We start from the raw sequence: 13348 nt of genomic DNA, 5'->3' as shown, positions 1-13348 counted from the left end.
TGGTGAATAAAACAAAGGATGGGTTTCGCATACAGAGGGACGCAAGAGGGCAAAAAAAGATAATGCATTCCGGGAAGAGAGCAGGTGGAACACATCCATACACACACGCAGTGCGCCCCGCGTCACCTTTCTCTCCGGAAGCGCTCGCAGCTGTCCAGCACTAGCGCGCACGCGCGGCCGCCGGGGGTCGCACTAGGCTGAGAGAGGAGGGCGGGGCGTGGAGGAATGTCCCGCCTCCAGGGCGGAAAGGCGCTTGCGTCCGCTGGGCTCCGTTCTGGACGCGCATCCTCCTTTCCCGGCCTGTGCGCACCGGGTGGGCGTGGGAGGAGGCGGGGAACAGAGGAGGGGAGCGAGGGGGCGGGTGTCGCGGGAGGGAAGGAGCTAGCCGGAGAGCGTCGTCCTGAGAGGAGTGAGGGAGGCAAAATGGCGGATCGCTTCTCCCGCTTCAACGAGGACCGAGACTTTCAGGTAAACAGGGGCGTCGCCGAGGACCCGGAGAAGGCGCTGGCCGAGCAGGAACCTCCTCATCCCCCGCTCCCAGCTCTCTTTTCTTCCAGACTGTTCCGGCTTATCAACCGGCTCGCTCTTCTCCCGCCTCGTATTCCTCAGGGGGCCTCCCAGCTTGAGGCGAGGCCGCATCTCCTCTCACCCTGTGTTTTCATACCTTTTAAACTCACGCTGCCGCGTTTGCGGCTTTGGCCTGTTTGGGCTTCAGGTTTCGGAACTCGAGCCTGGCCGCTGCGTGGGGTGGGGGAGGTGCTCCCCTCTGGTCTGCCGGGCCTATGGAGGTGCAGGGCTGGCTCCCGGGGGGATAGCGGGCTGGGTGGGGAGGCCTTGGGGCCAGTGTTGCTGAGACCAGGGCTTCCGAACCCCTGAATTTTGCTCCATGGCCCTGCTTGGAGAGTCCTTCTTTCCTCACTGTAATAAATCCCTTTAGTTGTTGCTTCTTACATTTCCTCGAGAAAGGGTGCTTTGGTTATCAGACGCCTTCTTGATTAGTCAACTGTAAAGATTTCCCCGGGTGTAAATGTTGCTGTTAGCAGGCCGTCAGTTGGCTTGGAAAGCATGTTACAGGACTATGGTTGATGGAAGCTTTGTCTGAAATCCTACTTCGAAAGAAAAAGCGTGATGGTGATGGACTTTTTAAGCTGTGATAAATAGTGCCAAAAGCTTGATTTTTTACTTTCTTAAGTTGCAAATGTATGGAAACATGTCCTTGTGATGACAAGTATTATTTAGGAAAAAATTAAGGCCTGAATTCGAATAACTCGTCTTTCGGATGTTTAAAAAACCTTCCTGTTGAGCATTATAATCCGCAGCAATCTCGGCCACCTAAAAGGGATTTAGTAGAGGTTGGCTATTGCTAGGGTAAAATACAATCTTAGAGTCTCAAAGAAACCACTGCATTACTACCGCGTATCCTGGAAACAGGAATTTGGACCAGAGAATGAACACTAAAACTCAAAAGTTTTTTCCAGGTGCAGATCTTCCTCAAAAGAACACAGGAATACTCTAGATAAGTTTCAGAAGGCAGTTTGAATTCCCTGAGATGATTGGGTTGGTAAATAAACAGGTAAAGCAGTTAAACCAGCACTGTTAATGGTCTACTGCATGGAAGGTTTATCAGAAGTTTTGCAGCAGTAAGGGATCTGGAGGCTGTTGAAAACCTTGTGATCGTGCGTCTGCTGTATAGCTGCAGCATAATACAGGATCTCAAGGTGTATAAAGGGTATAATGCAGGTCCAGGGAATTTTGAAGCAGTTCATTTTAGGTATTTGGTCCCCGATAAAGGTGGTTTTTTTAGCGAGCATTTTAAAACATGAGTAGGCTGCAAAATGTGTGGGCTTTATTGGTTAATTTTTAGAGACATGTTTATAACTAAAACCCTTACGTGCTTTATGGAAGAGAGAATTTCAAGGTGACCTAATAAAATTGAAAATAGGTAATCTGGACAATTAAGTTTTGAGGGAAAATGGCTGTCAACCATGGAATTTTAGCAGGCTTAAACAGGATTTGCAGGGTCTTGAAAGATTTTGAAAACTGGGTAACAGAGTATAAATGCTGTTACTTGAAAAAATTGAGTAAGTCTACCTTTTCAAATAAGATGACTTTTCCAATCAATGCTTTAGTTGGGTTTATGTAAAACTTGCTTCAAGTTGCTGGGTATTCCTTTGAAGATAATGCATATGTGTTGTAATAACCAACTCCTGCTGCATTGGGCCAGCCAGGAAAATGTTGGCTTTTTAAATTCAGTTGTCCTAATACTGTGTGTCAATAGGATATTGGGAATGACAGACTTTCAGACAGTATGTTTAAAGCTTTTCTAAATTATTGTACTAATAGTTCTAAAAAACATTCATTTAAAAATACTCGAGTAGTAGTTTTTTCTGGATGTTTTAATAAAGGGAAAATACAAATTGATTTTTATCAGAGTCCTTTGATTTAAAGTTTTTGGAGAGAAGTAATAGGATGCTTCTGTGTGTAGTGTATCTAAAACATTTTTTAAGGTCAGGTCATTAAAAATTAAATGTGGCCTCTTTTTAAGGTTTTAAGTGACAAATGAGGTGAAGTCACTGAGTACACTTGAAAACAAACCCTAAGTAGGTTTCCAAACACAGTGCATAAATCCTGTTGTTTTAAAACAGATCTTCTTATAGCACTGGAATTTTGGGGGGGCAATCTTCTCTGGTAAGTTCTAGATGACTATCATTTTCTTTGCCTTTTATTTGGCAAGATAATTTAGAATTATAGAATTTTATTCTTTGCCAATTTACCATTAAGTTCAAATTTTGGAGTTTTAATACTGTCTCTTGAACTGAGTCAGAATTGGGTACACTGTTAGATTGGTGAACACCTAAGCTTTCAGATGTGTTTTGTATAATACAGTGAGGAGTTTAACTGTATTATGCCACTCGAAACACTTCCGAATAGAAAGAGTGATCATTATCAGGAGTGTACATTAAAAATTTTTTAATGACTTCATTATAATAATAAACAGGTACTGTTCTGCAGGCTTTATGTGTATTATCTCATAATCTTCACAATTACCCCTTGAGTAGGTACTGTTACTCCCATTTTCGAAGGAGTCAGCTGAGGCACAGAGTTTTAAATAACTTGGCCAAGTACACACAGTTTCTAACTGGCAGAGCCTGGATTCAGACTCTAGTACTTTGACTCTTGAAGCTGTGCTCCTGACCATTATCTCTGCTTGCAATTATGTTTTTATATAACTGTAGTTCAGTTATCAAATATGGAGGATAAACTTATAGGTCACAAAGAATTAATGAGTTTTTAGAGAGGTGTGACAGTTAACAGTTTTTACTCTGTTCTGTTCAGATTTGTTTTGGGTTCATCTTCCAAGGGCTTCTGGGGAGGTTTCTGACCATCATTAGTTACACTGTGTCAAAGAGCATATATTGTTAACTGTTTCAGCTAAGACATTCTTCTGTGTAGCCTTTGAAAGTGATATTTGATCTTTGGAAAGCTTTGTGAAATAGGCTGAAGTATTTATTTTTTTTTAAATGTCTTAAGAGTTTTAACTGCTTCAAGAATCTGACCTGAATTTCTGAATGAGACATGATTTCTGCCTACATTTACCAGATTAAGGCATGTTTGTTGATAGATTGAAATGTTACACACAAAAACTGGAAAATACATAGGATAACTTAAGATAGAGATTATTTAGCACTTTGAATTATATGTTCACTAAAGAAAGTTTTATTTGTACAGTGATGTACAGCTCTAAAGTGTTAAGATACACTGTTTAGCATTATTGGCTGTGCAGCTGTTAATGGTGATGTAGCTGAATGCTAGTGAGGAAATGTTCTTCAGCTTCTGTAACTGCAGAGAACTGGTGACTTAAAGTACTTTGTCTTCCATTCTTTCTTGTTCTGAATGTCTTCATTAGAGTTCTGATAAAAAGGAGCTGTGATGATAGATCAAGGAATGGTGAAGTAATGGGAGAAACAAATATTACTGTAAAGGTCATAATAAAAATATAAAAAGTACCCAAGAACTTTTAAAATCTGTGTAAGTATTCATAATGGTAAATAGCAATAAGCAAGTCATGTATTACTTTTATGTAGTATGTTTGTAGGATTTCTCTCTGTGTTTCATGTATGTGACCAGGATGTGATAAATCTTAAGATCTTAAGTGAGGAAGTTTACAGTTTAAAAATATTCAGGTCACAGAAGCATGTTAGTAAATTTTCTGTGTGGTACTGTAATAGAGTTGGCATTCTATTGCAGACATGCCAGAGAAGACACATTAGCAGGTGTTCTAATCTCTGTTAACTGGGTCTCTCTCCCATTATCTGCCTGAGATGCTACTAGCTATGAAAGTCAGTGTCACCTTTGCTTGGATTGCTGAAACAAGGCAAAATCATTGCTCTTCCCTTTCCCATGCATATTATGATAGGTGGAAGGGATTGGAACAAGGTTTCAAAATAATGATGTATAGGTTTCAAAATGATGATGAATTGACATGATCATTAGCAAATATAAAATTGTTGGTTACTACATGTTCTGGGGATCAAGAGTGACCAAATAAGGTCAGTATAAGGGAGGGCTACCTAGTGGTGATCTAAAGGGTACAGGGTATGTATCTAAGGCAAAAGGCTCTTAAAAACTTGGAACATGTCAAGGAATAATGTCACAGGAGAAAAATGTATACGTTGTATTGAAGGGAGAATGGGGTTGGCAAGACTGTGATCATGGGACTTCATGTGATGATGCACTGTTTTCAAAGTGGGCGTGGGGACCAAGAAGAAACAGATCCAAATATACTGTAAGGCTGATTATTACAGGGCTGTTCTAGTGCTGCAGCATTAGAGCAAAATAGGTGTCCCTGTTATATTCTTTCCTTTCATTCTGAGTGTGTCACATAATTCTCATTAGAGTACTGCAGAGGGATTATCATTTTCTCAGGTCTTTATGATAAGTTACATAATCTAAACTAAAATTTGTGACTTAAAAATTTATTAAAGCACATATATAATTAGCTGTCCTGATTGTGCTGCTTCATAGCTGAGATACATGTTCATTTATTTGGGTACATGGCAAAATGAAAAAAAGACTGTTGTCTTGATGTGGTCAGTATTACCATTTTCTGAAAAGAACAGGTTCATGAGATCTTGAATTTGAAACCCATGTAGAAGTTTCATTTTTTTCTTGTAAACCAGTAAGTTTCTACTATTTTATTAATGAAAATGGATTCCAGCTTGAGTTCTTCAATTCTGTTAAAATTTATTCCCTGAAACAACTTGGTTCTTTTGCTTGTGTGTGTGATATTAATTCTTTCTTCATATTAGCATTCCCATTTAGTATTAAGTGAAAGCTGACTCATGGTAATTACCAAAGGAATTACAAAAGACCACCATAAATACTGAAAGAAGGCATTGATTAGATATTGCAGTGAATACCAGAAGATGTTGCAGTGATCTTTCAGTTATAAGAAGTGAATTGACCATTTAACTGTGGAATTCTAACCAAATGTACTTAATGCATATTGTATTAGTGCAAAAACTTAAATATGCCCATGGTGAAAGACAGAATATACTGTACTGTCAGGCTTATTTCTTTGGGATTTAACAAATACATTTAGCATTTTACACCTAATTTAGGAATGGATGAAGAAAAAGTTGAAGTTGCTTTGGCACTGTACATAGGTTAAGAGCACATAATGTTTTAGTAAGGACTATAGATAGTAAGAAATTAAAGTTAGGATCAAAACAGGCATTTCCTGTTACTTGCCTTAGTTATTCTTTTTACTGACGTTGTTGAGGTAAGATAAATCTTATGGGTGTCACGCAAGCAACCAGAGGTGTATTACAATTGGTCTCATCTCATGAAGTTCCAATTATTTGTTGTTCTTGCCACTCTTTTGGCAATTACATTGATTTCAAAAAGGAATTTCAACTTATCTCTGTAGTTTATAAAATTGAAATATAAAACAGCTCTCCATGTGTTAAGTTGTAATAGAAAAACAGTCATTGGCTCTGTAGCTTCTTACTATGCTGCTGGACAGTGACTTCAGTGGGGTGTGTAGGGGGGACTTGATAATATGGGTGAACGTAATAGCCTCAGTTTTGCTCGTGTGAAACCTTTATGAGATTGTATATCAATGATACCTTAATAAAAAAAGGAAAAAAATCAGTCATTGGTCATGTTTTGTGACTGGTTTTAAGTAATGATTGTTGGAAAAGTCAGTACTCATATCTTAACTGTTCATGTTAACAGTTTTTTCAGAGTTGAGGGAGTAGAGAGAACTTTTCATCCTTTTTGAGGCAGTATTGATAAAACAAGAAATTAACTTGTTAATGTGGGTGTTGACTATTGAAGAAAATAATGCTGATGCTTGTGGATTGTATGCTGTAGAATCAGTAATTTCTCTTGTTGCTATGAGTAAAATTTGCCAGTTACCCTAAAAGAAAGGGCAGAAGTAGTTGAAAATTTAATTGGTTTCATACTACTTTAAGGTACTATCTGCACAAGAGATGCCAAGGGGTATATATACCTTCAGAATATTTTCTAGAAAACAAACTAATTTTTGGAAGGATTGTTAAATAAAACAATATTGGAATAGTGGTTGTACTAAGACATATATATTGAGTACGTTGGTGGTGGGAGTTGGTTAAGAAGTAGTGTTTTTCAAGGAGCTTTTGTTCTAGAGAATAAAAGTAACAATAATTTGTTCCTCACCAGCATAATTATCAGATGGATCATATAGTTAGTAAATGCAAAATTGTAAGGAAAGGAGAAAACCCTCAAAGTGGGATGATTGGACGTGCCTTTAAGAAGAAATCAGCTTTTAAGCTGGATCTTGAAAGATGGGATTGCATCCTTGCAAAGGAAAGGAATGGGAGATACTCATTTGGAGAAAATAGCTCCAACTGAAGCTCTTGATTTTTTCAGGACAATGATTATACAAGCCATTGGGCATAGGGAAAAAGTGAAATCTAGGGCTACAAAGATAAGTTTTATTTTAATGTTCTAAGTAGGAATGTACTAACTGTTTAAGGTATTTAAATGGGGTAAATATCAATGCAGTTTTTCTTACAGGAAGATTAATTTGGATACAGTTGTATTAAATGTGCTATACATACTGTTAAAACTGTGATACCCAGTCTCCACTAACCAGAGTTAATGTGAGTGGGGACAAGGGAGTGATTGTAATAATGGACTATGTAATTTTAAACTTGGTGAGGACTTTGGGGTGGAGGGGTAGGGGAATGGAGTGAAAAATTAGATCAGTGGATTGTAGGTTCTGATGGGGTTTAAGAATTTTGGAGGTGCTAGAAGAAATGAACTGGAAAGGTAGAAGGTTGTGGTTGCAGAGCACAGTGTTTGAAATAGAGATTATAGAAGGATTGAGATGGTTGGTATTGACCATGAGAGTTAAAAGGCTAAGGGAGAATGGAGGACAGGATCATTATAGGGAAGGAAGTTAGGAACTGAGACTCCAGGATGTTGTAAAATCATCTAACTGGATGTCAGAATGATAATACTGTATAGTTGTGTACTTATTAAAGTGCCGTTATATACATTCTTATCTAATGCTTCTAGTAACTCAGCGAGGTAAATAGAATAGGTAGTAACTCTATTTTATAGATGAAGTAACTGAGGCCCAGTTACTAAGCTGAGTTTTTGAACTTTTATCTTCTGATTTCTTTTGAAGTGGGCTTTTTTTTGCAGAGGGGAGTGTTGGTATTGTGTACAGTAGGGAAAGCATTGCATTTTCTACCAGCTAAGTAACTGGTAGGAAATTGTTGGTATGCTTCTGGAAACATCTCAGTATTAATAAACTTAATTGGCTGTTTATGACTTCGTGCTGGCCGTTTCACTAAGAACAGGTATACCAGACAATTCATTCTGTTTCCCAAATATATTTTTGAGCGTCCATCTGTTAGAATGCATCATAAAATATAAGAAGAGAATATAAAATCAGTCTGTTTTGTTCATTTGTTTCAGTAAAAGAGTAGATGGGACAGGAGAATGGCACGTCTAGTAGACATTGTCAAACTAGGGTCCTATGAACTTATCCTTGACTATTCCAGCATCAAAAGTTGACTACTATCACATATAGTGATGATACTATCACCTGCTGTTTAAGTATTACATGCCAGGCCCTACACCAGGGCATTTTGGAGATATTTAAATAATCCCAGTCACCATCCAAACCAGATAATGGTATCCCTCATTTTACAGATGAGAAAACTGAGACTCAGAGAAATTGAGGCTACACAGTAAACTTAGATTTTTTTATTATTAAGGTATCACTGATATACACTCTTATGAAGATTTCACATGAGAACATTTTGGTTACTATATTCACCCATATTATCAAGTCCTCTCCATACCGCATTGAAGTCACTGTCCATCAACGTAGTAAGATGCCACAGAGTCACTACTAGTCTTCACTGTGCTACACTGTCTTCCCTGTGACCCCCCAACACACCATGTGTACCAATCATAATACCTCTCAATCCCTTTCTCCCTCCCTCCCCACCCACTCTCCCCCACCCTTCCCCTTTGGTAACCATTAGTCTCTTCTTGGGAAGTCGGTGAGTCTGCTGCTGTTTTGTTCCTCCAGTTTTGCTTCATTGTTATACTCCACAAATGAGGGAAATCATTTGGTACTTGTCTTTCTCCGTGTGACTTATTTCACTGAGCCTAACTAATACTGTCTAGCTCCATCCATGTTGTTGCAAATGGTAGGATTTGTTTTCTTATGGCTGAATAATATTCCGTTGTGTATATGTACCACATCTTCTTTATCCATTCATCTACTGATGGACATTTAGGTTGCTTCTATGTCTTGACTATTGTGAATAGTGCTGCAGTAAACATAGGGGTGCATAGGTTTTTTTGAATCTGAGATTTTGTTTCCTTTGGGTAAATTCCTAGGAGTGGGATTCCTGGGTCAAATGGTATTTCTGTTTTTAGTTTTTTTGAGAAACCTCCATATTGCTTTCTACAATCGTTGAACTAGTTCACATTCCCACCAACAGTGTAGGAGGGTTCCCCTTTCTCCACATCCTCGCCAGCATTTGTTGTTCCTTGTCTTTTTGATGTTGGCCATCCTAACTGGTGTGAAGTGGTATCTCATTGTGGTTTTAATTTGCATTTTTCTGATAATTAGCGATGAGGAGAATCTTACATGTGCCTATTGGCCATCTGAATTTCTTCTTTGGAGAAGTGTCGGTTCATATTCTTGGCCCATTTTTTAATCGGGTTATTTGCTTTTTGGTTGTTGAGGCTTGTGAGTTCTTTATATATTTTGGATGTTAACCCTTGTTTGTTTATGAATATATTCTCCCATACTGTAGGATGCCTTTTTGTTCTACTGATGGTATACTTTGCTGTACAGAAAGCCTGTTAGTTTGGCGTAGTCCCATTTGTTCATTTTTGCTTTTGTTTCCCTTGCCCTAGCAGATGTGTTCAGAAAAAAGTTGCTCGTTTACATTTAAGAGATTTTTGCCTATGCTTTCTTCTAAGAGTTTTATGGTTTCATGATTTACCTTCAGGTCTTTGATCCATTTCACAGTAAACTTAGATTTGAACCTTGATCTTTCCTAAGGTGTGCCTTTTCTTGTGGTTCCTGATTGTCTTGTGTAAATTCACTAGGCTTGTAAGACTCTTAAGCATCTGATGCCATTGTAACTCACTCATTGAGCTATTTTAAAGACTGTCTGGTCATTCTTTATTTTTATCCTTTCTCTTTTCTCTTTGTCCTGTTTCTCTGTAGTTTGTTCGTATTGTTTTCTGGACATGCTAGGCTATTTTATTACTGTTTTTGCATATGCTCTTACCTGTCTGGATTCCTACTAATTCTTCAAGCCTCAGTTTGATAACATCTCTGATAATCTTCCCTAGGCAGTTAACTGCTTCATTTTCCCATAGCACTTTGGTCATATTTCAGTAATAGCACTCTTACTAGTAATAGCAGTAAATAATACACAGTGCTTATTTCTCTGTTGGGTATTATCTCATAAAAACTCCTATTAGGTAGGTTCTATTATCCTCATTTTACAGGTGAAAAACTTACTCAGTTCACATAGCTAGCAAGTCAGAGAAGTAGCTTTCAGGTATTTCAGACTAGTCTCAGACTTTAACCACCCTGCTGTTTTTACCTCTCTTACTGTATACTTCCTTCTTATAATTTATCTCATCTCATGGATTTAGAACTCCTTGAATGCAGACTATCTTCTGTTTTTTTCATTTTTCTTGCTGAATCAGGGTCTGGCACCTAGAAATTGGTGAGATACTTGAATTAATGGTTGAGTAAAGACAAATATATAGGAAGGAAAGGCTTAGTAGAGTCTGACAAGAATGGCCAGACTTGGGGACTCAGCTTTCTGCTGTGCTGCAGATAATCTAGTTTGAACTAGCAGTTTCTGTGATATACTTTAAAGCCAGTTGAGGGGTAATTCAAGTATGGAGGTTGTGTTATGGATAGTTATACTCTCACTTTGTATGTATTTATATATAATTAACAGTCATCTTTTAGTTTTATTTCCGTTTGTGTAACAGATTGTAGATCACACTTGTTTATCTGTGGACTGGTGCAAAATTTTTGTCACATGTTTGGGTACAGCTATATTTTTATCAGCCAGTTGTTAAATAATATGCATTACTGTGGTCCCAGAAGAATTCTCAACTACTGACTCCCTACCTTTTTTATTTTATTTTATTTTATTTTTTAAATTAATGAATTAATTAATTTTGTTGTTATTAATCTACAGTTACATGAAGAATATTATGTTTACTAGGGTCCCCCCTTCACCAAACCCCCCCCACAAACCCCATTACAGTACTGTCCATCAGTGTAGTAAGATGCTGTAGAATCATCACTTGTCTTCTGTGTTGCACAGCCCTCCCCATGCCACCCCCCCCAACATTATACATGCTAATCATAATGTCCCCTTTCTTTTTCCCCACCCTTATCCCTCCCTTCCCTCCCTTTCTCCCCAGTCCCTTTCCCTTTGGTAACTGTTAGTCCATTCTTAGGTTCTATGATTCTGCTGCTGTTTTGTTCCTTCTGTCTTTCTTTGTTCCTATAGTCTTTGAGTTTGAGTGAGTCTCTTGTAAGCAGCATAGAGATGGGTCTTGCTTTTTTATCCATTCTATTATTCTGTGTCTTTTGATTGGTGCATTCAGTCCATTTACATTTAGGGTGATTATTGAAAGATATGTACTTATTGCCATTGCAGGCTTTAGATTTGTGGTTGCCAAAGGTTCAAGGTTAGCCTCTTTAGTATCTTCTAACTTAACTCACTTATTGAGCTAATTTAAACACTGTCTGGTCATTCTTTATTTTTCTTCCTTCGTATTCCTCCTCCTCCGTTCTTTATATGTTGGTTGTTTTATTCTGTGCTCTTTTGTGCTTCCTTTAACTGCTTTTGTGGGTAGTTGATTTTATTTTTTGCCTTTAGTTAGTATTTGGTTGGTCTGCTTTCTTTGCTGTGTTTTTATTTTCTCTGGTGACATCTATTTAGTCTTAGAAGTGCTCCCATCTAGAGCAGTCCCTCTAAAATACCCTGTAGAGGTGGTTTGTGGGAGGCAAATTCCCTCAACTTTTGCTTGTCTGGGAATTGTTTAATCCCTCCTTCATATTTAAATGATAATCATGCTGGATACAGTATCCTTGGTTCAAGGCCCTTCTGTTTCATTGCATTAAATATATCATGCCATTCTCTTCCAGCCTGTAAGGTTTCTGTTGAGAAGCCTGATGATAGCCTCATGTGTTTTCCTTTGTAGGTGACCTTTTTTCTCTCTCTGGCTGCCTTTAATACTCTGTCCTTGTCCTTGATCTTTGCCATTTTAATTATTATGTGTCTTGCTGTTGTCCTCTTTGGGTCCCGTGTCTCAGGAGTTCTGTGTGCCTCCATAGTCTGAGCAACTATTTCTTCCCCCAGTATGGGGAAGTTCTCAGCAATTATTTCTTCAAAGACACTTTCTATCCCTTTTTCTCTCTCTTCTTCCTCTGGTACCCCTATAATGCAGATATTGTTCCTTTTGGATTGGTCACACAGTTCTCTTAATATTGTTTCATTCCTGGAGATCCTTTTATCTCGCTCTGCATCAGCTTCTATGCGTTCCTGTTCTCTGGTTTCTATTCCATCTATGGCCTCTTGCATCTAATCTATTCTGCTTATAAATCCTTCCAGAGTTTGTTTCACTTCTGTAATCTCCCTCTGGACGTTTGTAATCTCCCTGCGGACTTCATCCCTTAGCTCTTGCATATTTCTCTGCAGCTCTGTCAGCATGTTTATGACTTTATTTTGAATTCTTTTTCAGGGAGACTCGTTAGGTCTGCCTCTGCAGATCCTTTCTCAGGTGTTGTTTGAACTATCTTGGACTGGACTAAATCTATTTGCCTTTTCATGGTGATAGCAGTGGCTGTAGGCAGCTTGCGGGTGTGTCAGCTGGGAGAAGAAAGTCCTTTCCTGCTTGCTGGTTCCCTTGCCCTTCCCCACTGCCTTTGATGGTTACCTGCACTCCTGGAGCAGCCACCGGGTGAGTCCCCTAAGCTGCTGTGGGCAGGGTCTCTGTCAGAGCAGCACGGAGCCCTGCGAGGAGTGGCAGGCACGCCAGGTGTGCTCCTCCGTGCTAGCAGCGCCCCTGCCAGGCAGCTCTGTGCCAGCAGTGGCCTTTGGGTCTGCCCTGGGCAGCTGTGCCTTGGGCTGGGATTCTGGTCAGCTGCTGGGAGTGCGCCTGCTCCCTCTGGCTCTGCTGCAGGTGCGCGCGGTTTCTACCGGGCTCCTCTGGCTCCACTGCTGTTGGTGTGCGCGAGCCATGCCTGGGCTGTTCGGTTGCACTGCTGCGGGCTCGCACAAGCCTTTCCTGGTCCCCTCCTGCACCGTTGGCACATGTATCTGCTCCCAGTCCCTTCTGGCACCGCCATCCCTGGCACGCACTGCCACTCTCCCGCTACTGGGCCGGTGTGTCGGAGTTCACACCAGTTGGAGGAACGACTGGCAGGTTGCTTAGTGCCATGAGGGGCTTCAGAGCTGCACTGCCTCCCCAGGATTTAGGGCACCTAAGTTTCCCCAGGATTCCCAGCTGCTGGCTAAGTGTGCCAGGACAACTTCATCCATCTATGGGGTCCCTGTCTCTTTAAGACTTGCAGAAAGCACTCGCTTTTCTTTTGTCTCAGGGGCACCAGTTGCGGGCAACTGCCCACAGGTTTTGCTTTTCCGTTTCTCTAATATCCAGCACCCCGTGAACCTTGTGTCTGCGTTCGAGGTGCGGATTTCTAGAGCTGGTTGTTTAGCAGTACTGGGCTTTCACTTCCTCCCCATTCCGACTCCTTCCTTCCCACTGGGTTTTGGGGAGGGGGAGCATTTGG

At 39.9% G+C, this 13348-nt stretch overlaps 1 long non-coding RNA gene across 3 annotated transcripts in view; it reads left to right on the top strand.

Annotated features, from left to right (window-relative positions):
• Positions 1 to 311: 311 nt before the first annotated feature.
• LOC140849168 (uncharacterized) overlaps positions 312 to 13348 on the top strand; it is a 39637-nt gene continuing 26600 nt past the window's right edge. For 2 of the 3 annotated variants that reach the window (XR_012130800.1, XR_012130801.1), the window contains exon 1: positions 312 to 468. This is a non-coding gene — a long non-coding RNA (uncharacterized lncRNA). The remainder of the gene's footprint in view (positions 469 to 13348) is intronic. The other variant, XR_012130802.1, reaches the window with a different exon arrangement.

The sequence above is a fragment of the Manis javanica genome, chromosome 4 (assembly GCF_040802235.1).
Source record: "Manis javanica isolate MJ-LG chromosome 4, MJ_LKY, whole genome shotgun sequence".
NCBI lineage: Eukaryota > Metazoa > Chordata > Mammalia > Pholidota > Manidae > Manis > Manis javanica.
Note: the sequence above shows the minus strand (reverse complement) of the source record. Positions and strands in the feature narration are given on the sequence as shown.